Here is a 27,583-nt window from a genome sequence, read left to right on the forward strand (position 1 = left end):
GACCAAATCCACAGCGTTAGCCATATTCGGGTCTATTAATCGAAGGAATACACTCGTCCAAGTAGACTGTAATAGGACTGAAACAGAAAAACTCATATCATATAACATATAATATAAGGTATAATAAGGTATAATATGTTGTTATATAACCGAATCGGTGACTCTTCCACCATCTGTCTGCACGATCTCAGCGAGCTCAGTAAGTTGTAGAGCTTGGGTTTAAAAAGTGTTAATTTAATATTGTAAACTAGCAATTACTTTGAGTTGTCTAAAGTAGTTTATAATTTTAAAAAAAATCCATTTTATAGGTTATATAAATGTATGAAGTATTTAAACTACTTAAACGATTTTTCCATTGAAGAGTCCAAGAGGAAAGGGCAAGAGTTACTTTTCTAAAACGACCAGTGAGAGTTTTTTTTATTGTTCGTTTTCTTAGAATAAATTTGAATTCGTAGTTGTAGCTTCAACGTGTTTTAATATTCTAGACACTAACATGTTTAATATTAGATTTAATGAAAGGTATAAACAATAAATAACTGTTAAAGCTACACGCAATTATTAAACTTAAACCTTTATGTTTGCAAAAAAGAGAATTTAATAAATTGGTGTTTTAATCTAGTATAGGCCTACTATCCAACTTCGTAAACAAATCAGGACTCAATATTTGTTCTGAAGGCTGGAATATAATACGTAAAATTAGTATATGGTTGGCCTAAATGTTGTTATATTTTTAATCTTAAGGCTTTAATGTTATTGAGCCTGAATATAAAATTATTCCATACGGAATAGCTTATTTATTTCTGGTGTGATTAAAAATAAATAAAATACCTAAAAATTGGTACTACAAGTTTTACGCAAATCAATGTATTTTCGCAATTTTACGCAAATCATCTACACATGTGTGTGTGTGTGTGTGTGTGTGTGTGTGTGTGTGTGTGTGTGTGTGTGTGTGTGTGTGTAATATCAGATGTCATAAAGAATTTTTGAATCTGGAATGTAATATTAAAACTAACAACAGTATTATACTCATGTAGGCCCTTGTTGGTTATCATCATCTAGGAAAATTCCAGAATTATTTATAAAAATTTCTATGGTATTTCACCTAGCCTTTGTTCCAACGACAACGCCCAAATTAAGCTAGCTGTTATTACTGCAAATAAAGCCATGTTGTTGCTGATGTAGAAGTCAGAGTGTCAACACAGGCAGGCTGTTATCACTATAATCCTTACTCGTACCTGACACACACACACACACACACACACACACACACACACACACACACACACACACACACACACACACACACACACACACACACACACACACATATAGAAAATACGATTGCACAACAAGACTCAAATCCTCTAATTGGCACTGATAAAACTAGCCGCCTGCTGAAATAACAAAATGAATTATAATCTTTATTAATTTCTTTTGGAAATTATTTGGATTTATTAAAACTCTTTTATATTAAGATCAAACTTGTAGTCAAACTAAATCATTAATATGATAAAATCGTTACACCATAATCCAAAATCATTTGCTTGTATTTTCAATAGTAATCAAATAGCCCTTCCATAAAAATATTCCCTATATTTTCCCATGTTGTTTGTCACTCCCCAAAATCTCTCCCTAAATGCCTCTTTCGTATCACTTCCTACCACTCCTTCATCCCTTCCTTCCCATACCGCGTATAATTGGTCGAGACTGATGAAATATATTTATTATTTATGTTATAGTTAAGAACCAATCACATTCGAATAGTTTAAGCACAAAACCTTGTTTTTCTTGAAATCAAGACAAGAATTCCACTTAAGAAAGAATTCGACTATTAGCCTTGACACTTTTTTAGCGTATCGAATAGTTTTAAAAACACCAATCATAACTTTTTCCTCAGATTATACATGGTTTTTCATGCCACACACTTTAAACGAAATTAGAGAAAATACCAGACCAAAAATGACATGAGCATAAGCCAGACGTAATGAAGGATGACGATATTGCTGACAGTGCACTCTAAGTCTCTGGATGTTGTTGGCAAGTTGGTTGTGAGTGTGTACAGCTAAATAAATATGACCTGGTCACAAGTTTGACTTTGATTTCTTAAACCCTTTTGATACTTTTTTAATTTTGATTAAAAAAAACTAGCGTGCCTGTTGATCTAGTCATTTGTAAGCGCAATTCTTCTCTTGTCTTCACGAAAAACGAATGCTTTATGCAATACAAACTGGGTTTTGTAGCTTGAAAATTTAGTTGGTAATAATTAGTGCGTTTTAGGAGTCCCCAATTCTACTTACATCGATAAAATTCAAAATCTCTTTTAAAACAGGAGTATACACGAACATACCGTTTTCAAATGCACAGCTATATTATAAATAGAATGCAACATCATCCCAAATAATTTTAAACAGTTAGCCCCAATCAATCAAATTATTAAGATTTTTTCAAGTGGCTATAAAATTTATAGATGAATCAGTGAATAGCAGTATATACTTAACTACATTTTAAACAGTTCAACCTTCATGACTGATTCATCACTGAACAACATATTTAAAAATCGATTTCCAAGACACATTTGTAGAACAATAGTAAATAATGTATTTATTATAACACAAGTAGGTTTGAATATATTTAAAAAGATTCTCATTCCTCAACAAGAAATGTATTAGAGATATCTTAAACATCAGTTTCTAAAGTTTTACATGACAGTTGTTAAAGAACATTCAAAATTCTTTTACTTATGAGCTAAGTGAGGACGATTTTGATCGTCGTGTAGAATTTTGTGACATTATGATCCGGAAGATTGATAATAATATAATTAGATTCAATAAAATTGCTTTTTCAGATAAAGCAACTGTCATGATAAACGGTGATAAACAATGCTCGTTATTGGGCTGATGTTAACCCTCGTTGGATGAGAGAGCTAACATACCCAGCACACTGAAAATTTTAACGTTTGGCTTGGCATTGTGAGGGATCAGTATTTTGGATTTTTTTTATTGATGGAAAACTTGATACTGAGGTATACCAGGAAAAGTTACAAAATCATGTATATCCAGCTATCCAAGTAGCAACCAACAACTGTAGTTTGGTTCCAGCAGAATGGTGTACCTCCACACTATGGCCTGCACGCCCGCAAGTATTTAAACAATATATTTTTTCAAATCGCTGTATAGGCAGAAGAGGTAGTATCGATTGGCTACTAAGATCGCCACATCTATCTCCACTTGACTACTTTGTGTAGGGTCACATTGAAAACAACATTATAAAACGAAACCCCAGTGCATTGACCTTAGGGACAGAATAGTAGAGGAAATTTAAAAAAATCCCGCGTGAATCCATACTGCGTGCCGTTTCAAGATTCTACAAAAGGCTTGGACATTGCTAAACTGTGTTGGGATAGCAGTTGGAATATATGATATAAAAAGACATGGTAGTAAGTTTTAGCCGTTTATTGCTTAACGTAATTGTAATTACTAGTGCTACTGTAATTGTACAATAAAACAGATTTTAACTGTCCCTCAAAAAGCCCATTTCTAGGAAATGGTTCGCTTTTGTTTCCTAAAGGGGTGTCCTAAGCTTCATTTTTCTTTGTCCATTGAAGATTGAGCAGGATCTATCATTGCTTTTAACTTAATTAATTCAATTAGCTGCCATTTAGTACGGATAGATCCCTCCAGTAAAACAGAGAAATTTAAACGAAGAACTTCTATCCAAGGACTGAATTTTTTTATGTACGATTTATTTTAAGAACATATCATAGTCCCAGTGTAAATTAATGGTGTTATTACTAAATTTTCAAAGACTAATTCAACCTACGCTATAGTAGGCCCAAATTTATTCAAACTGGAATCTTCCTATCAAAATTGAAAACAGCAAAAATCATTCCAATTTTCAAAAACGACGATCCGTTAAGAAGATATAGTTGCTCACCAGCAACTACGGTCCGATTTCCAATCTGCCAGTATTAAGAACATCTTTCTTGAACAACTCAACTGTTTTCTGGAAAATTTTAAATATTCTCAGTCCCACTAAATTTGGGTTTACACAATAAAAGTGTACAGCAGATGCTGTATCAAACCCAATTGAGCAAGTTGTCGATAGACTGGAGAGGCGTCAACATGTGCTAAGCGTGTTTAGCGAAATCTCCAAAGCATTCGAATGTGTGTAGATTTCGAACATAGAATTCTTAAAAGCAAAATCCCCCATGCAGTCCCGCAGGGATCTATCCTTGGTCCAATTTTTTTAATTACGTATCTGAACTAATCAATCCAAAATGGAAAGGTGGTTTCAGTATGCGGATGATAAGACTCTTTGGGTCAAGGCCAGAACCTGTTCCTTTATGTTTTGTGAAATGATACCTTCATTATATTTTTTTCTGAAATAAACCTAAAAACAAACGAATCAAAATCAAATTTTATATAATTTATATAAAATTTGCATTGAGGAATCAAGATTTGGAAACAAAACCTTCATTGTCTGTGGATGATGTTCCTTTCCAAGGATGTGTAAAAATTGCATAAGGTATTTTTGCTCTTCGTAAGAGTGATTTTTGGTTTTGAGAGCCAGATAGTCGTGCAGAGATGCTTTTAGAGAGATTGGGTTACTAACTTTGCCCTGTCTCTATATTCTCAAGGCGATCCTTTAACCCAGGTCAAAGTGCGCTTTGGTTCGAGGCGGGGATATCCACCATCATTAGACTAGAGACTGGGACAACTTTCGAGTGTCAGAACACAGAACAAACGTTTTCAGTAATTTGCCGTTTCAAGTTGGTGTGAGACTAATCAACAGTCTCCCTGAAAGTATTAAACAACAAAATCTAAAAAAAAATTAAATCTCAGTTGAAAGACATTTTGGTGTCAAAGGCATTTTACTCTGTTGGCGAGCACAATATTCACAAAATCGTATTGTCGGACCTGTACACTGTAAGAGAAGAATTTTAATCAGGTCATGTATGTATGAGTGGATCATTGTCAGCGAGAATGGTAAGGATAGATTAACAACGATTGTGATACAATTCTTATATTGTCTTTTCACAATAAACAACATTATTATTATTATTATCATCGCGATTGACAAACGGCCGGGCCTACAGTAAAACACAGCTACCAGGCAGCTCTCTTTGCTCGCCAAATCGCCCCAGCCACACAGATACAATGTATTGTTTATCGCTGCATGGTCCGTAGCATCTGTTGCAGTACTGCAACTTCAACTTCTGTCTATATTTTATCAGCTACTCTTGTATAAACATGATCAATGCATGACCATCTGTTATTCTTGAAGGTTCTTTTGACAGACATTGAATTCATCCTTGTCCATGCGCCTTAAGAACTTTACTATTATTCCAGGATGAATGTCTCAACGTTGTTTATTTACCAGTCTGTGACAATTGTCCAAAATTGAGTCTGAAATGACCAAGTTCGCTTATTCCAACGTCTTTCATCACATTTCATGTTCATTTTTACCATAGAGTCGCCATGTATTTTCTATAAGTTGTTACGTGTGTATTGTTACACATCGTCTAGTTTCTCCTCCAGTTTTTTTACTTTCTTTTCCATGTAATTATTCTAAGGCATCGGGTCTTCCAGATTTTTAAAATACTTTTTATATTCCTGACTTTGTTTTTGTACTTGGTACTTATGGCTTTAGTACTTTCACCCAGTTTACTTTTCATAATTTCAAAAGAAGTGTTATATTACTTTTCATAATTGTTTGATTAATACATTTTATAAAATCAACCGTAGTTAAAGCACCACTAGTCCACAACATGCAAATCCATCTACAGTAATACATACAATTGTCCACAACTCACAACAACAATGTACAATGTGTGTTGTTTGTTATTGTTGTACAATTGTTGTTGGCTTCCTTATTTTCAGACTCGCTGTCTGAAATTCACAGTCATTATAATAACTTCAACCTGATGAAATAAACATGGCACACGTTCCTCCATTTCCCATTTTTAAATAGAAATTATGAAAAGCACAAACATTATAAGAAACGATGTTCAAACTGTAGAACTAGACACGTTACTGCCATCACTCGCGAAATTAAAACCCCGTTAAGTTGTTGCAGCTGGATACTGATAACGGCGATCCTCACTGCAATAGCGCAGACGTATGTTTAGTTACAGCAACTCTGTATTCAATACACTGACATGGCTTTCCGGTTTTCCCGTGTTGTTAAAGAGCCTTCTTGTTTTTGTTATCAAAGTCTTGAGGTTGAAGTTTTACTGGGGATGCTTCGGACAGCAGCTTGTATAAACGACAACACAAGCCAAAATCGACAGCACTAAGGACAGCACTACGAACCCATGACAGTCGACCTTTCTTCAAGACTGTCTGTATCCCGGATAGTCAGCTCTAGGTGTTCCAAGCTTGCCTGTAATGAGTCCCATAAACTATCCAACCCGGTCGGTCAAACCAGACCGTACCAGGATGGTTTGATTTTGGGACGCACAGTGTTTGGTCAATATTATTTATACGATACGCTATTACACCTGGTCAGCCATACAAGGTCGCGACTTGGTTGGATTGCAGACCGGGTTAGATAGTGTGTAGTGACGGGCGGACAGTACCTCACCATGTCAGCCATACAAGGTCGCGACTTGGTCGGATAGCAGACCGGGTTAGATAGTGTCTAGTGACGGGCGGACAGTACCTCACCTGGTCAGCCACAAAAGGCCGCGACTTGGTCGGATAGCAGACCGGTTTAGATAGTGTATAGTGACGGGCGGACAGTACCTCACCATGTCAGCCATACAAGGTCGCGACTTGGTCGGATAGCAGACCGGGTTAGATAGTGTCTAGTGACGGGCGGACAGTACCTCACCATGTCAGCCATACAAGGTCGCGACTTGGTCGGATAGCAGACCGTGTTAGATAGTGTGTAGTGACGGGCGGACAGTACCGCACCGGGTTGGCCCAACTTCTAGGTGTAAACTTGCGCTCACCGCTACACTACAAACCGGTGCACAGCGGGGCCGCTGTCATGTTTCCAGGCAGAAACCTCTACACCCATAATAATGTTTTAATATACGGTATTTTTGTGTTCTGTCATATGCGTATTTAAAATGAAACATAAATAACTCAATTTTGATCGATACATGTAATATAAGTTATTTTAGAAATCTTTCAATTCCCAATAAATTATTTCTTGTTAATTTTATCGCATAGCTAAATTTAAAACTCGGCTTCTATGATACTTAAAACATTCTATAAATTGTAATACAAATACGAATAGATACAAGGCAGGAGCACGCTGCAACACATGTCTCGTAACGGCTTCGCTAAGGCTGAACGCCAAATGTCAAGCCTATTTCATTCTTGAGATGTCCTGCGGTCAGATAAACAGAAAGCCATCATAAAAAAAAGAAATTTTAACACCACCTTGGTAAAAAAAGGATCTGTGTCAGCCTATTTAGGCATAGGCTCCAATGAATATCAGCTAAATATCTTGGTTAGACAAACATCATGACACAACTTATTCTTGTCTAATGACATTTAATATAAAATGTAAAGACTGCATATGGTCTTTATGGAGATATCTTGCCATATGATGCATTTACATTTTTGTTCATTAAATTAGTTTTTATAGCAGTGTTTAAAATTAAAAGATGCAGTGAAGTACGGAGAGAACTACAACGCAAGAGTGTCCTGAATTCAGATCTTGTCACCAACTTTTAACATTTGCTTTCACTCTGTTATTTTGTCTTTGTTCTGTATAAGTAATCTACATGTATAAGTATATGCTATATGTCCAAATATATAATGAATCTAATGACTTCGATTACAAATTTTGTATTCTGTTGTTTATTATTTATACTCTTGGATATTTTTAAGATCACTTTAAAAATCTCAACTAACGCTCAGCAAAATCCCGCGGAGTAGCATAAAAAATCATTCAACTCAGTGTTCCTCATATATAAATGGAGGATTCATGCAAACTTTTAACACTACAGGTCAGTTCGTTGATATTGTGAGGACAGACAGACAGTTTTCTAGCCCCACGAGTGGATAGCCTTTGATTGAGCTCAGCCAATCAACCATATAATTATGCGGAATAAATCTAGAATATGTAACTAACTATGTAACTAACCTGTTACAATTTGTGTTTGTAATTAACCTGTTGTAAGGCTGTGCTTGTAATTAATCCCGATATCCTCCCTGTTTCTTATTTTTATCGTACTAAAAAGAGTAATATAATTCAACTTACACTGACACAGATTCATAATTCCATCGAGAATTTACTAAAATTGCAGTAGTTATATTGATTTTGTGAAGAGTGGTATAGTAGTTGCTTTATTTCTCATGGGCTTTACATGTACTCAATAAGTGGTTAAGCTGTCGAGACAGTCAAGTATTGTTTATATTTAAAGTTTTAAGAAATTCATATGCATTCCAAAACATCTTTTTATGTAGTATGGTTCCATATATAACTAGATTGGACCCAAGTCCGTCTAGAAGCCAAGACGGAAATTGCATGGCCGGCTTAAGGCTTTGTTGTATAATATCCAATTGGTAGGTGCGTTATCCACTACTATACTTGGCTCTAACGTTTCGGAACCAAATAGCTTATGATTGTGATCAGAGCAAGATGGTTAATTTGTATACCAGGTTATGTATGAAACGCCTAGCTAGAGCCAAGTCTAAAACCATCTCCAAAATTATATTATATAATTATATAAGGGATATATTATAAATTATATAAGGGTAGCTGAGCAGACCCTTGTAGCATGATATCATTGCTAGTAATGCATTCGTAAAGACCATTCGGACGAGTCCACATCACTTCATGGGGACTGGCACAACAAACGATCATGCGAGTCTTCGTAGTCGCCTTATAGTAATATTGATGAGGTTGGTAACTTCGACAGGAGGTGCTGTGTGCAGCGAAATTTAGATGTATATTTAGAACTGAGAGCTGGAATAGGCAAGACATGTATGTTGTTTGGTGACAGAATACTGAGGATTTATTCAATGACTGTCATTGAGATAGATCAACTCACTTAGTTTTAGCTTAGTGGATCCCATGACTCCTGGGATCTCAGGCATATCACCAATCCATAATATGCGAGATATATATCACCCCATAATATGGGAGATAGGGTTGGTGTGCTGGAAGTTTGCCTTAATGAAGTTACCTTAATCTTTTGTAAACGAACTCCGAATAACCTTTTTCAAACATAATTTATTTTAATGGGCGACTTCAAAATTAATAAGGACCCCACCCATTCCTTACTCAACGGTTTCACAATGTTCTAAATTCGCTTCACCTACGCAAGTGTCCGCAACAACGAATACTACCGTTAACAACGTCATCACCAACATTTCTGACAGCAAATAAAAATACTGTTATCTCTGATCACTTTGAGCTGGAGGTCACGGTTAGTGGGTGCAATCAGGACCAAAACCTGCAATAGGAATATCACAGGCTGCTAGTGAGATAAAAGTCATATGCTGTGCTATCATGGCTTGGACAGCAGGAAACTAGGCAAAGTTAATAATAGCAGGAATAGGTTTTTGAGTAGCAGTTGATCCCATACATGAGAGTAAAGAAAAATTGAAATGAAAAAACGTCAGGAAATAGAAATAATCCAGCCATTTAACTTCAGCAAATAATTGGATATGCAGTTCCTAGACGGGCGCGCACGAAAAGTACAGCTCTTAGATATGTATTCTGAGTGCAGCTGTGTATTCTGCTAGTACGTAATGACTTGACAATTTTTTGGGGGGGAGGATGAATAACCTCGTACTGTCCACCGCCTAAGTTAGTAAATAAGTCTTGAAGTTTCGTAACTTATATTTCTAGTTATCTAGTTTAAGATGTCAGGAAAAAATTAAAAAGTACTCCTCACATTAGTGAGAATAACTAACATAGTTTTTGATAATTTATGGCGAGCAAAATTTTCAAGACGTAATTCATTGCATTTTATGACCTATTCCCAGAATGGCACCTAGGCATGCACTCTCAGACTACGCCCAACATACGTGTCCTTTTTTACTTCCTTTGTAAAAATGAATTTAAATTTTTATTGGAATCTCACCGATCATCTTTGTCCAGTAGTAATGGTTAAGTAACAAAACTTAATAACTAATAATTGTATTTCGTCTCAGTTACCCAGATAAATTCAAAATGATCCCAAACGTTATTGCGCTTATCTATTAAATACATGATCTTTAACTCTTTATCCGCTGAATAGAAAGATTCTATTTTTATAAAATCTTCATATATCACTTTATATTTTACGATTCGATGAGATTTTCAGATCTTTTTTTGTAAGAACATCCCCATAACGCAGAAAATTCCAGAATTATTTTGGTAGATTGTAATAAGAACGAAATCGCATTTATGCTCTTTGTGTGACAAAGTTAAAATTGTTTGTAATTCTCTCAATTTAAAAGAATATAGTACGTTAGCATGTGAAACAATTCCAGAAGTAGCTGTTTTGTACACTACATGATTGAGAAAAATCTTCATTGTAGGTATGGATCTATAGCAGGTAGGACTGTGAAAACCTTCATAGTTAAACTAATGACAAAAACATATGGTTTATCAAATAAAACCTGATCTGACCACTGCAATACATACTGGGCATAATCATTTGTTTAAGTATTGTCTTTCCATTTGAATTTAGTTTGAATTACTAATAAGTCTACGCTGTCTCAAACTATTTTCTTTGCCAACTTTTTTGGATCTCTTCACACGATCATGAGTCCAGAATCCAAGAGTGAAGTCTGTGACAGCGTCTGATTACAAAGAATGTCCTGAGATGCAGTTGAACTGGAACTAAACTCACCACTCACAATCAATAAATAAAAAAAATTCTAAGAGTTTGGACGTTTTGTATTCTCTTCTTATTTCTACTTGCAACCTCGTGTTGTTGCAACCGGAAGAGGGCACCTTCCAGAGGAATAATAATTAACCGTGGATCCGCCACTAGATTCCCCCTATCCAAAACCTAACCAGCTTTGATGACGAAAGATAAACTAATAATTTGGATATGGTTCCGAAAGGTTCCCTAACAATTATACTAAATCCTAGACCACGTACACTCACTTCTACCCGTCCACTCTACCCGATCGCTGCACAACGACTCAGACCACAACCTCCGATCTCAGCCTGCTAACCTAGCAGGAATGACCCTACCAGAATCTGTCTAGAAGAATTCCGGATGGTAGGAGGCTCCTATTGTTTAAGCTATGACCTAGAGGTCGGCGTAGCTGGCTAACATGTTCGCGGCTACTGATAGATTACGCGCGGCAATTTCAAATCTATAGAGGCACTCGCCGCATACTAAAAGAGGTTCGATATTTGGACTGATATTTCCGATCTTGTTTTCCTGTACGAAGTAGTCGGAGATAGCTACACCTATACCGGTAACAACCACGGATATCTTTCAATGACGTTTTTGATGGGCGTATTCGATGTGTCACTTATTATTGTTGGCGTGTTCACGAACAAAACTAAACCGAAAGAGGTGAGAATATTGCGTATTCACTGGGTCATAGATTTGGTGTGGGCCAAATCATCGATTTTTAATTTAAGATAAATTATAAACCTCATCTAGTTAGAACAATCACAATTTAGTAAGGATTTGAATAAAACATAAATGTGTAGCAACTATCTGGGGATCTAATTAAACCACTGACATTCTTCTAGCGAAAATTATATTGCCTTTCAAGCCCCCCCTTCCACCAATCTTCAAAATCTAGATCATAACTGTAATCAACTTTGATGTGAGGCAATGTCAGTTTTGTCTGAACAATATTTGCTACATAATTTTCTCACTTTCGTAATGTATTGATTAACATTTAGCCTCTAATTAATAATAAATTATCAATCTTAAACAAAAAGTCCATTTTAGGTGCAAAAATACTTGAAGTGACTATAGAGTTGTATGGATGCAGCTCTCTAGCCACAAACGATAGTTCATCAACTTTTTTTAGGAGGGCATTGTGTGTTTTTGTACAAAACATTATATTTCGATTATAAAATTCGAATTTTGATATTTTGCTTAGAAATTGGGTTTTTTAATACAAAGCTGACATCATTGGTTTTTGTTTATTTTTGAACTCAATTGAATCAAAGAGTTTTTTTCTTGACACCATTTTTGTTGTACTGCGCCCTTGTCTAGGGTTCCATTGTAGCAGGTAACTGTTGACATCGGTGGGTGGTTAGTCCGGGGCAATAACAGTTTACATGTATTGTCAGGAGGCGGAGGCGGTGTTTTGCAAACAGTACGACGACACAACCTTCGCTTATACTCAAGCATCAGCTCGGCCAGCAGACGCTTACAGAGAGTTGATAATGTAGGATTTAGGAATGAAAGAAATATATATTCCACTGTTTGGTAAATGCACTAAAATCACTACCATTCCCCTTTGCCTCACGCACAACTCATCTGTTTAGCTAGACGTTAATTAGGGATGTGTCCTTGTTGATTGGTCGTGTCGGTGAGACAGAACCTTAGCAGTCCTCAGTTTGGAAGTGATGCAGCGCTCCAGATGTCCCTAGATGTTGCGCTGCTGGCTGGTGGTCGTTAATTTATAAGCAGCTGCCTTGTGCAGTTACAGAAGTACAGTTAGAAGTAACACTCAGCACCCAGGCTCAGGGGTCTACAAACACCGTCGACTGTCCCCAGCGATGTGTATCCTTATTAGATTAGTAACTGCTTGTCTAAATTGTTATGCCTTTCGTGTTCCTCTCCGATTCCATAGGCTTGGAAACATCTATGTTTGTCTCCCCTATTATGCTACTTAGTGCAGCAAAGCTGTTATTCGACTGCAGGTGGACTACTTCTTCCACGTTAAATTGTCCATTTGATTGTCTAATCCCCCCATCACACTTGCGACTCACAATATTCTCCTTGAGACATTTCAGTTCGGCCTCTAGCATCTTCGCTGTGGTGCTCAGGCTGCTCACGAGGGCACGCTGTCTTAGCACCTTCTGGAATGAGCACTCACCTGGCTTTTAGCTTCACGTCTAGCTGGTGCTGGTTTAGCACAAGAACACGGTCAATGTGTTGAATTAGCACCTCCAATTTCAAGGCGTCGCTACTTCAGTGCACGCAGACGATCAAGGTACTACAGTAGCATCCCTCAGTTTCAATATTTCCCTATAGCTAAGACTAATGCATATTACTGTTCTGGCGGATCAACCAAAGTGTTTAAAATGAACGCTATAAAGGATAACCTGTTCCTTGATAACTCCCATCGTTAATGTAAATAAACCACAGCATATTGAGGATCGGAGTATTTGTCATTAATAAACTTTAAACAAAGAATCAATATTTGTGGATAATTGTGACTTTTATTTCATCAATTATTAGAAAATAGTGTATTCCAATAATAAGAGCTCCACCTTCAAAGAATCAATGTTAATTCCAAATAATAGTCCAAATACATCTTTTTATTGAGGAAAAATGCATAATATGTATAGAGTTCTCAATGAAATAACTGTAAACAGCAATGACAACCTATGTTATCATATGACTTTTGGTATATATGGTTCCATTTAGTGTATTATGGATATTATTCAAAGATTACTAAAAAATTCAATTAAATGAACAAAATTGTGAATATATGTAGTTACAGTACCCATAATTGGAATTACTGGAAATTGTTGCACGGATTGTAGTTTCTGAAATAATAAAATATCGTGACCTGGCACTAACATGAATCAACGAGCTATTTGCTCTGTCACTACAGTATCCAGAAATTAGCGAGCGCAGAGACCCATTGCAAATAGAATCGAGGGGGTGCTAAATCAGGACATAAACCAGGTCAAGGTCAGGACCCACCTCTAATAAGAGAGTGCTTCTTCAAGGCATGGACACGACCACTGCGCTGGTTGAGAACTCCCTTTAGTGACATCAAATTGACGTAACGAGCGAGGGGGGTAGGTGCTATGTCTAGAGTGTGCTAATTTAAGTGCACCCTCACGAGCGGTCTAGTTCGATACATTTTTTAACCGTGCTGAGGTTACTCGTAGTTCACAATGGACACTGTATTTAGCCCTTGGGATATCACGAAACTCCGCGCTGATTTGGTGACAAATATGTGTTATTATATTGTAGCAAGCGCTTGTCATTCACTATCGTGTGGTCAACAACGCTCTGCAGTTGTTCTTTTAGCTCTAATATCTTATCCTTTAGAGCGGCGTATTCAGCTAGCAGATCAACCTTTTAAGATTTTTGTCCAGAGCAGAGCGAGCAGCAGCAAGGAAGGCTGCGGAATCCGGGCATGAAAGCTGGACGGAAGAGGAGACGGGCGAAGATACGACAGGTTTCTTGGAAGGAGTATAGATTGCGGCCGTAGGTGTCTAGGCGACCGGAAGCAGTGTCTTAGCAGATGGTGCTGGAGTGGACATTCCGACAGACTATGAACCGCGGTGATAACAGTGGTGTCATGGGCACCGGGTGTGGCCCTGGTGAATAACAAGAATTAAGTTGACTACAGAGTAAAAAGTATAGAATAGTAACTAATAATATTTTATTATAGTAAACTTCTAAGATAAGAAGTTTCTCCGGTCATTAGTTACTGATCCCGCGAACTCTTAATCATGAAATCTAGACTCTCCCGATGCATCTGATCCTAGGCGTGTTGAGGGCGTCTATGTAATACATTCATTTATAAAGTGCGTTGCTAATCGTGGTTGTTACCAAGCCTAAGGTTGTAAGTTAGTAGATTAGCTATTCGACTGAAGGTTAAATAAGCACAGTTCATTTTTGTACAGACTTACCAATTACACTATACGTGTCTAGGTAAGTTATAAATGTATAATAGTACAATCGTAATATATGTTTGTCGCAATACCCACTGGTAAATCGTGAATTAGCACGACTTTTCTGAGCAATGCAGTCAGTGGCTTACACTGGGCTTGCCAATATTATAGGCACCTAGCAGCTGCCTGGGGTGCAAAACCTTGAGGGCGTACAATTGAGGATTTGTTATTTTGAGATTTTAAATTATAAACGAAATAAAAGTTTAGTACTTAACAGATACTTGCTTAAGATTACAAATTATTATGTCATACCAGGTGAAAAGGAAATAGGAAAGCATGCCCTAACTACTCAGTTTGGAACTTCAATCTGCGTATATCGGCGTGCAACGCAACCTCGCGCTTAGTCTAGTAAGGTTGCCATATCACAGAAGTTCCCCGGAGGGCATAAATATAACTTTGGAGATTTTTTCGAAAGAAATAAAAATCTCTTTTTTATTTGTTCACACCAAAATATATTATATAGCTGAAATTCTGTTTTGAAATCATATTTGAAAACTAGAACACACTCTCTTTTAATCGTCCTAATCTTTTACAACTAGCACAAAATTACTTAGCTTTGTCTCGGCGGAAAGCTTAGTTAGCTTAGAGGTATTTTAAAATGAGTCTACTATCGCTAAGGATAGAAAACCAACGACACATCGTCGCACCGGTCGAGGTAATGCGAGAGAACCAAACCGAATAGAGGACACAGTGGAACTGAACCGAGGCGAGCTGTTGCTAATATTATTATTATAGCTGTGTTCCAACCTTAAGGCATAAAATATTGTCTCAGTTATGCTTAATTGTATAGATAGGTTTTTGTAGCTTACCTACTGGTTCCTTAGGAGTAGCCAATACACTACAATACAGACAGCTTACGTAACGTTATCTTAGACTGCCTTCTCTTTCTACATTTTCAAACTGCCATTTTGAATCCAATATCAGATTGCATGTTCCAAGAGAAACTGGCGCACATTTGAGGGAAACGGCTGTTTAGGAGATCAAAATACAATGGTACTCAGAAACACTTGCTTTAATTATTAATATTGATTTAATACAACATATACACATAAATAATACTTCGGAAGTATAATTCAACTTTATAAAACCGTTATACTATAGTTTAATACATCCTACCCGGAAATTTCATTCCAACGAGAGTGGAGCACATTGTAGTATTTAATATATTACAGCTTAGAAAATTATTAAATTATTCATAGTTTATTATCTATCAGTAAGTATATATGTCGTACTTTATAGAAAATTGGTTTCTAGCCTTGTAGTAAATTTGACTTCAAGTTAAATTGTACGTTTGTGGTATGCCATCCTGTAATGATAGCTGGCATTTTATTTTCTGCGGATTTTGTTGTTTGAAATAGTAACGATATGGAGCCTAATATTTTTATGTAAAAATATTACATTTTATTACTTTAGATTAGTGAAAATAATATGTCTACGTCCCTATGTATTTAATAACGTTTGCAACCGCGTAGAAAAGAAAAGAATATATTACCCTTAATAACTTCACTTGATGATTTTATAGGTGATGGAATCCCCACGCATTATTGCCTTTCTAAAAGAGATTTTTAGTTTGCTGTAGACTATTGTGAAATTTTAATAACTGAAACATTGAATTTGTATTATTGTAAGTTATAAGTCTATTGCACTCGATAACAGTACCACAGTTATAGCTCCTGGTTGCGTTAAATTTTCAAATATTTTGAACCTATTTTGAAGTGAGTATAATACTTAACTTGTGTATTGTTACTTTTGTTATAATATTTTAAAGTCAGATTTAATGATCACATTATTTACGAAACATAATCCAAAATAACTGACAATAAACAGCTGTTATCACTTTCTTCAGCAGATGTTCGCCAAAGAAGCAGAAACATTTGTTTATACTTAAATTGTAGAAAATATAAAATCAGTTGTATCATGCAGGCTACAAAGACGAAATTATTATCACATCTTCACAAAAAATTGCACAAGTGACGAATTCAAACCGCATTTTTCAACTCTGTTATAAAACCCACCTTAATAAACAAAACTGTGGCTATTTGTACACGAGGTGCCCAAAACTAGTTGTTTCCCTTTACGTATTATATTTTCAGCGTGCTTTAATGAAAAACAGGGGGACAGAAACATGTATCACCGAGCCATTTTCCCAAGACTCCAGTCCAAAGACCAACAAGACGTAGTGGTTTTCAGTTCTACGCATTTAGCCTTTATGCATTTTTTTCGGGACAAGTCAAATTCAACTTATGACAATGGAGGTATTTTTGACCGGACGTAGATTACTAGAACCGGAGGTAAAAGACTTTTAACCGAAGTGGGTTTCCAATACCTTTAGACTATATTTGTGTATATTATTTTCTTGGCCGAGGCACAGGAACAGGCAAACTCAACTGTGACGTCAGAAATTAATTGATTAGAACCAAAAATGTATGCTCCTACTCTCGTGAAACAACTTTGAACAAGTAAAAACTGTATTTATCATTCAATTAAAAATGATTAAGCACTGCGAAACTCTAGGATGGTAGCAGTGATTTTATTTACAAAGAAAAAAATTAGACGAAGGTCAAGTGCTTGGCTTCCGGCGTGACTGGATATTCAGAATCGGGATGTTCGGGAGAAATCTTTGTTCCTCGTTTAGCGAATAATACGATTCATTGAGTGTCTACAGATATAAATAAATAACTAGGTTGCGAGCACCCAATAATGATGTATCTCATCTCGGACCTTCATACTCTTTACAATGAACACCTGCAGTATCGTAACTTCACTCGGCTTGTCTCTTGACATTGTGCTCATACTGCGCCCCGACTGCAGTCAGTTTTAGTCATGACTACTGTAAGCTGTTGACAAAGTCTCAGTCAACGTAATTGGAGCCTCGGCCGGTGCCTTTTTTATCTACCATAATTCGTAATAGATTCAACAACTTGACACAGAGGCAGCGTTTACACATGGTTTTGATAAATTCTTTAGCTAGTCGTAAGCAATACAAATTAACGGAATATTTTTAATATATTAAATAATTATAAGTAGCGTTCACACTATTTTCAATTGTTTAAAACATTTCAGGAATAATCGTAAGCATTATACTACATTAAATTAAAACTATTCGTGATACAGAGATAGTATTTAAACATAATTTGGTTGAGTTCATCAGGCAATCTGAAGCTATGAAACGTTACCAGATGACTGCCATTTGCATTTGTAAAAAAAATATTTCAGGTATTTCACAACATAAATAAAAATTGAAAATTTTCTTAATTGGCAAGGTGAACATTAGTAGGAGCTCAGTCTTACAAATTGAATGAGAAAATCCTCCAAACTGCTTCGGAGGTACAAATATAACGACCAGATTGATAGTTCTGTACTTCATTTGTTGATTTTATACTGAACGCTGCCGATTTTAGGAATTTTTTGGTGTACTTGACTTCTTGAACACATGGAGAATAAAGATTCAAAACTCGGTAAGGACCGTGGACCAAGTGTTTCGTTACGATATCGTATATGATAGGATTTGCTTGTTTATTTGAAAATTCTGCTGAAATAATGGTGTCAATTTTATCCAGCCTAATTTTATTGACTAACTATATCAATAAATAAACATGTGGTAAGCCACGTTTTTGCTATTCAAAGGTGTACGTATGGCATCGAGATTGACCAAATATATGAGCCTTGTTTATGAGGTATAGGAGCTTCTGTACTACCAAATGTAATACTCTATCTACTATATCGTATCTGACATGTGATGTTAAATTGGCATTGATATTTACTTCTATTTCTGCCAATTTTTGGTGTGTTGCAGTTATAATGAGATCGGGTTTACCGTGATGTCTGACATAATTCATTCCGTCTTGTGATTTTCCATGTAAATATCGAGGCCCACCTGTGAACGATGAAGGTACTATAACCAACTGTCCAATTTCACAGTTATGTTCATTCGATTGAAAAGCATCCTGAAGATGTACGTAATTTTCTGCTTTAACAATCAAACTGATGTTTGTTTTGATTGTTAAATATGTAAGCTAAGCTGTCAGATTCAATTTTCGCATATTGTTTAGTCATATATCGGTTTGTCAACATAAGATATGTGAGTAATGGATTACAATTGTTATTTCTCGTCATTAAACGGTAACAATAGAAATTAGTGCATGAAACCATTTTACGTAAAGTCGGTCCACTCCCCGGGTCCACCTGACAAACATTAATAGAATATCCGTCTTTCCTTCGGCAAAGTATTAAAGGATACTTTAAGATCTATGTAACAAAATTTTTTTAAACTGTCGCCATGGCTGCGCAAAACTATATCAATTTCTTAATTTTTTACAGCAATTACAACTGCTACTTCACTTATGGGCATTATAACGGCCGCGATGTTCTCCCACAGAAATTAATTGATTAGAACAGAAAATGTATACTCCAACAGTTTTTATGGTTTGAAAGCACATCTTTACTAGATCATCCGATGTGTTAGGACTAGAGGCCTTACGGGTCACTGAGCACATTTACCAAAAGAAGTATTACTGTTTTGTTCAACTAGTGATGCTGATTTTAAGAAATTGGTGTTTTTAAGTGTTCACGAAAGGATCCATCTACATATTTGCTCTTTTCAATCATACATTCATTCATTCATTCATCGACTTCCAAGAAATTTAGTGCCATTATCACTGAACAGAGTACTGAGGCTAGATCAGTTCAGTTCGCCCAGCGAGACAGTTCGGCTTTTTCTTAAATTAAATATGTCATTATTTACACACATACTGCTATTTGGTTTGTGTGCAAACAAAATTGTCAATAGGCCTTACAGCTCAGCCGGAAGAAAATAGAACTTCCATGAGGCCAGGTTTTTCTTTCTATTTCTCTCGCTTCCAGCAATGTGACAAGCCGGGCCTGGCGCAGTATGTCTAGAAATTCCGTCTTGTGATGTAACTAACTTGCTTGATCTGCACCCTCACTCACAAGTAACGACAGTCAGTATAAATATTGCATGATTTGTAAATAAACACAAGTCTAATGAGTATAAATTCAAGTTAGTATTCACATCCAGTGCGTATAGTGTCATACAGTATTTTAAAAATCTCAAAATAATAACTAATAACAGATTTGGGAAGGCAAAAATTTAATTTCGCTCTTAATTATTAATTAAACCATCTCAATTCTTGGTATCACGTTATTGAGAAGTCTTACTGTAATTTCTGCATAAGAATCGTTTACTGTCATTATTTTTGGAATATTGATTAGTTAAAGTGGTTTTGTGTTGAAAACACAAAACCGATCTTCTTTAGAAACACAATAAATACTTAAATAATTAGGATAAAAATCGATAAATTGTGGTTTTTAATCGTAATAATATGATTTAATATGTAATCAAGAAGTAAAAAAACTTATGAGTATACAGATAATTAAATTGCGGCTGTAATGTCATTGCCGTACTCACCACATGCGCCTTGAGTACGGTGGGCTCAGAACGCCTTCAACGTTGGGCTCACGTTAGCTATGCTCACTCTGCCCCAATGTTATTAGTGTTCTCTACTCTCCTAAAACTTGAGACGTTCATCACTGACATTGTCAGATACTGGCGAGGGTAGCGTCATCTGAGTTTCCGAAAAGCCGAAACTCTATAGACGGTTCAGAGCTTAGAATTTTAAAGCAGATAGATATTAGGAGAGAGTACTGTGTTAGAATAGGTTGACTGGTTGTTTCATGAATTATATCTTATATTGTAATTTTCCTAGTTCATTTATTAGAAATAATATTGTTTTATTTTGAAGTAGGTTGATCTGATTTCATGTCAGACGAATTTACAGGCAGATGTGCTGTTAAAATAGTTTTGTTTCACCCTATGTATTCTGGTTTTATTCTACTTTCACAAAGGTGTAAATGAAAAGGATATACAATATTTTCATAATAGTTCATGTTAATTATAAAAAATACAATATGCACAATTGTTTTATTCGAGTATCACATGGACGGCAGCAGCAGTGCCCTGGTTACGTGCAATTTCTTGTTCCTTTAGAGAATCAATTTTCTGAGCTAATGATGTATATATGATCCAAATTTAAAAAAAAAACTTTCGTTAAATCAAATTATAGACAGAGACAAATTTCAAAATCTGCCACCCCTGGACTATGCGGAAAGCGCCATCCCACCCTTTCATAGAGAACAGATCACTCATACAAATGGTGCATACATGAGTGGTGCGGTAACTGCAGTCATGTGCGGCGATCTTTAGGTAGCGCTGCTGTTGTAATTCTGGTTCTGAGTTGCAATTTGTTTCACTTTCCTAGTAATTATTTCAAATTACATCGAAATATTTGATGATTGTATTATTATCAAAGTTTGCTCATTATAAGATCTTCGATACTACTGTAATATATGTATCATTAATATTTCTTATTAATCCAATGTTTCAGTTTTAAGTAGCAACAGATTTTGCTGTTTGACAGATTATATTCACATATACTATTACATTATCTAAAGTGATATGCTTAGGGGAGTATTATGGCAGTTATCAGTTTGTCAGTGGTGGGAGGGCGGGGAGTGCTTTCTGCGTACAGGGTGGCAGATTTTCAAATGTGTCTTTGTTTATAGTTTGATTTAACGAAAGTTTGTTTTCAAAGTTGATTCACAGATATATAGTGATAAAAACTTAAAACATTCAACTTGCAAATGTTTTGTTCCCATGGAGTCATAACTCAAAGACTTGCAACCAAAAATTAAGCACTGAAATTGAAACAGATGGTGACATTGCATGTGTAATCATGGCTTACGTACAACACCAAAACGGCTTTGCATCTGTTCCATATAATCCTTCAAAATTTATGATTTACAAACAGTAGATGCTAAGAGTATATACCTCCACCTAACTGACTTAACACTTAAAATGAAATCGGAAAATAGTGTCAGTGATGATTCAGTGTTATAGTAGCAATTCAGAGGTACAGTCGTCTTATACTCACTCGAGAACGTTATGATTACCATTATCATCAAACAGTTAGCACATTTATGCTTGTGGACACAATTCCTGTTGGTAGGCTACAGGCCGCCTAGTGATCTTGTGAGTTCCCACAGCCGTAATGACCTTCCTTGTGTAGTTGGTAGCTGCGATTATAATCAACGTGACTCACGTACCTGATATACATACGCGTAATGTTGATCACGATTTATTATCCTTTTTACAGGTTAGTTTAATTTTTGAGCATGGTGAGGAACGAATTCTTTGCCAATTTGCAGTTATATATATTACTGCAAAAAAACTCTCCGAGCATTGAAGTCTGTGCACGTTACGTCTCGTGTGGCTTGAGCTTTAAGATATATTAACTACAATAAACTACAACAATTCCACCTTTCAGGGTGGAAATTTGCTTTTATTGTTTCAAGTTTGCTTAGTCTCTTCAGTCGAGGATAGGTCTGAAGACCAGCTCGACGCAAAATTAAATGTGGAGAACTAACGATGATTAAATTGATATTCATTAACTGTCACTGCGCGGTACGAGCGTTAAACCAACTTCTTCCGTATGGAGTGCCTAGTTTTCTAAATGTACTAGAGACTGAATTTTATACCTCAAAACTTTATGTAGTGAAATTCGAGTTAGCAACTCAGCAGTTACAGATTTCAACAAATTTGTTACCATGGTGATGAGTTTCAGTCATCTTAGGAGGTGGAGAGCTAGGCACAATAATATACATTGTTTTTGTTGTTTTTGACTCGATTGCTCCACCTTGCTGAGAGATCTTATCAGAAACATCGTAGTGCATTCAATGTTGCACCTAATGAGAAAACGAGAATACCTTTTCACGTAGATTATACAATATTTTGATATTTTAGTCTAGGTTTCTCTAATGTCAAAATTATATAAAAAGTACGTTTTAAAATTCTTCGACGACTTTTTTGGATCTCTTCACTCGAACATGACTCCTGATTCCAGGAGTCAAGTATGTGATAGCGTCAGATTCCAGACGCTGCGCTAAGAGGAAAATGAACTTGACCTAAACTCAACATCCACATTGAATCAATCCTTCACTCACCATAGCCACTTTATGTGTAGAATAGTTTGCTATTTGAAAGCGGATTATTAAAAATTATGAGTAAAACACAACGAGGTGTTTTTGTATCAACAAAAACATAGTTGTCTATTCTCCTATCATTATACAGACGGCACTCACTATCATCGTTCCTCCTTTTGGTAAAGTAGATAACTGAACTCAGTAATACAAACACAAACAGCGTTCAGTGACAATCAACAACAGCACGGAAACTAGTCATTAACTGAATAAGTTGGTGCTTCTAAATGGGTGGATTTTTAACAATTACATATTTATTGTTATTTATTTTAGTGAATTAAAACTTATAATCTAACTTATTTTGAACACCGTTAAAAACATAAAAAAAGGAGTAAGCTAGGAACTTTTTTTATTATTCGGCCAGGAAAACACTTCCTACGACAAAGTTTTGGATTAAAGTATAATTTTAATCTGTATTTTAAACGTTTTTGATAGGAAGTCATTTTGCACCGTTTATAAGCGATTACAAATAAGTATTCAAGCTATCATTACAGTTTGAATTCTGGTTATACCCACTAATTAAAACAAAATTATTTCACAATCGTGTATCCAAACTACTGTCAATGGCGCTGTGTAGCGGGTACAACGGTTATCCCAAGATAACCGGATCAAGCAACGTCGAGCGTGGCTGCTGCTTGGATGGGTGACCGCTGAGAGATCCAGTCCTTGCAAGCAGCCCGCCTGCCCGACCATTGGTGGTGGTTCTTAAGTCACCTTTAAGCCGTTGGTCCCCAGGTTAAGTGTTAGAGAGGGCTTCTTAGCCCTCCACCTGGTAGAATAAGACATCTTTACTGTACTTGTTTTTACAAATGAGGGGAACTGGCGCGGCACTGACACTGGACTCTCCACTTCTGTTCTCAGTTTGGCGGAAGCTATTATATTGAGTCACACGTAATTATCATTATAATAATATAAGAACCATATGAGAGCCACAAGTATTGGAATTTAGGTAATTATTTCCAATTTGGCTAATAAAAGTACTAACGTGTATTAACTACATTTAACACAAACACATCAGAAGAGTTGCATACAACTTTGTACAATAGTACACTTATTTATGACTTTAAATGAGATTCGCCTCACGAATATCTAAGTCAAATTGTTGTATTGATATTCATTAAATATTTGTCCAGCAAACTTCTGACATGGTAATAAAGGTGATTCGTATTAATGTTATAGTTCCTATGGCAATGTTTATAATAAAAAGATTATACAAAAATCGAACTAATTTAATTGCATGAAGTAGTCAAAAATGGATATTTAACTTAATAAAACTGATTGTTGGTTGACAACCAATAACAAATGGTGGATATTTTTTGCTTAATGAAAAATCTAGTTTTTTTGGTTTCACTCAGCGCTAATTTTACGTTTATTATTCGGCTTCTATAAAATACGTACTTAGGCTGTATGAAAGTTTGTTTGTAACTTTCAAACCTTCTGATTTTTGACGGTTCTTTAATTCTTCTTGTTTAATTACTATGCCAAAATGCGATTCAATTGTACGCATGTTGTGTGCTAGTTTGAGCAGTGGCAAGCGTTTAGCTAGCTGAACAAATACTTTACGCCCTATCCCTTTAATTTGATAACAATGGTTGTGAAGGTAAACGACCAATCGAGTTTATTTACTTCAGAAATAGTTTATTTACTACTAGGGCTTGCTCCATCGAAAGACTATTTAGACGTGTTACTGTGTCATTTCCAGTATTATTATGATATAAAACTTCTAGATATTGAAAAAAATTAATTACTCACATTAATAAATAAAAGTATCCTTAGTAAATCAATCAATCACAAGTCCCAAAACCGCCCCATCTCTGCCAACCCAGCTATCGCGATTAGATTGATCGGACCGGAGTATCAGGAGAGCAGGAAACTGTACTAGTTTTAGCAATGTTTGTAGTTGCCTCTACAGGGCTAGACCGGTTCAAGAATAAAGGTTTCTAGACGTATGAACAAGATTTCTTCCGTTCTTTGTTTATTTTCTTATCTAAGAAAGATACTTCTTTTTTATTATATATTGGTAACATTGAAGTCTACCTACATTTTATACAGCGTGCTATGTTCTGTAAAATAATATTGTAAAAATAAAGGACAAAGATTTATGAATCATTTCGTCTCTTTGTAGAATTGCACTATGATAATTTTACGTTCCATTTAAGAAATCAAGTGACCAATAGTTATAAGAAGGTGTTATTGAAAGTACATAAAACATAAGTAGAAACCATTCGATTATTAGAATGCACAAAAATACCAGTGAAACAAATACAATACCTCTTTTCTTTCGTTATTCAATATTAAAATGACGGTTTATTTAGACGCTAAATATTTCAAATGTCAGTTTTTTGTAAGTTAACGTAAAGTGCATTGTTAATGTGTAACCAATTACATATAAATTAAACAAAAGATTCAGCAATTACATTTATTAACAGTCAAACAAAGTTTCTAATAAAAGTGTTGCTCTATGTCAACAATTGTAAAAACCCCCAGCATGTCAGCTTGCGTATGAGCGTGCCCAATGTTTTCGAGGAAGACACTGCGAAAGATAATGTGTTATATAACCTAGGATCTATATATGTATAAATACTTTTGTAAATTTCTAATTTTAGTAAAAGGCATAGTTACATGGTTTAACATTAGTAACCTAATTGAGTGAACGCTTATATTTCCCAGTGTGTGGCCGCCTCTAATTTATTTTTAAATTCAGAAGACAAAGTGACATATTAGGATATAACATATTAAAAACTACCGCATTATGGTCTTGTCTGAAAGAAGTTAAAACATGCCATTAAAAGCTACATTGATCTCTAGTTCTAAAGATATATGATATAAACAGTTATTTCCTCTGTGGGTGAGTCAATCAGTTGCTCAAAGCCATTACTTGACGTAATCGCTAAATACTTGTCGACGAGCGTGACCATAGCATAAATTCATATCCCCGGTAACAACTAAATTCCAATCTTTGGATTCAGACAATAAGATATTTTTATTCGTTCAAGAAAGACGCAATGTAATGCGAATGCAGCCTTTAAACCGCTACGATCGCAACAGAAAGCCCAACAGACTCAACGTCAACAGTGACTTTGAGCGCGTCGGCTGATTTCATATTAACGCCTGATCGTCTGGTCTCATATCGCTCACTCACATAAACAATCACTCCACCTGATCTGTAGCTGTCATTACAGTTTGAATACTGGTTATACCCACTAATTTAAACAAATTTATTTCACAATCGTGTATCAAACTTCTGTCAGTACAATTACATCCGGCAAAGACGTATTACAATAAATTAAAAAGGAAACAAAGTTTTCCTGAGGCCGTGTTGTTACGGGTATGAAGAACGGCTTGCCTACTGACATTGATAATGTTACAGCTTCATTGATTAAAAATTAAAAAAAGACGGCTCTGAAATGGTTGCAAAGCACCTAACTGATCGCTATCCAGTTAGGATATTTTACCAGAATAGTTCTAAAATAAAAACTGATTATGGGGTTTTGCAGGGAAGTATGTGGGGTCATCTCCTGTTTCTCACTTTTGTAAATAACCTAGATAAAGTCAATTCTGTCGGGAACCGGGCCTTCTTTTATGCCGAAGACACGGCTTTGTTGTTTGAGATATTTGTGATATTTTGATAGCGAATTGGGCTATGAAACATTACATTTTTCTAAGCTGTTATTAAGAGTTTTAGCAAAATATATATTAGGAGCTAAAGTTAGGCCACTATCCGTCATACTTAACCATTATGTATAGTTTTGATGCCGAGAGCCAATTTGAATTTTATAAGTACACAACGTAATTTTCTTTAATCTGTTAAGGAGAGGCCCTAATAACAGAATAGGTTGTGAAACTGTTATGAAGACGGATTACTTTGTTGAAAACTGTGACTTTATAATATGTGTGGCTTTCTTGCACTAGATAACTAAATATCCGTTTCACATAAAATTAGAACATAGGCGACACTGCACATCCGCCCAGCTGCACATACATCCGCCCTATATATATATATATATATATATATATATATATATATATATATATATATATATATATATATATATATATAGTATATTTATATAGACTTTGTCCACTATGCCACTGGAAATATCTTACACCAGAAATACATCGTCCGATCCTTGCTATTAACAACCATCCCTTCTACCGTCAGTGGCTCTTCAGTTTCCGTGTAGCTTACTTCGTCCGCTAACCATGGCAATGATTTCCGAGGTTTTAGGGCTCAAGTTCAAGGCAACAGTGTATCACATAGGAGACGGATATTTTTATTACAAAAATTCTACGGAAAGAAATAAGTTCTATCTCCGATGTGCGGTATCGAAGTTGTGCCCAGGAAGAGGCAATATACCTCGCCAGCCCGAAGCCAGGCTTGCTTCCTCTTTGGTGACGTCTCGTCCTCACAGCCACCCTCCTCAGCCTAATTGGCTTGATGTGAATACTCTCAGGACATCAATTCTGAGAAGATGCGAGACGACATCAACGCCGTTTAGGCATATTCAGAGAGAGGAAAGTGAGAGGTAAGTAATCAATATATATATATATATATATATATATATATATATATATATATATATATATATATATATATATACATACATATATATGTCTATATTGTTAAAACAGTTATCAAATATAGATTGAGTTTTAACTTTACTGAGCATTTGCGAGTGGACCGGAAACTTTTCATTTCTATCAGTCTGTATGTTTATTTGTCCGTCTGTCCCCATATCTCGAA

Source organism: Homalodisca vitripennis, chromosome X, assembly GCF_021130785.1.
Source record: "Homalodisca vitripennis isolate AUS2020 chromosome X, UT_GWSS_2.1, whole genome shotgun sequence".
NCBI lineage: Eukaryota > Metazoa > Arthropoda > Insecta > Hemiptera > Cicadellidae > Homalodisca > Homalodisca vitripennis.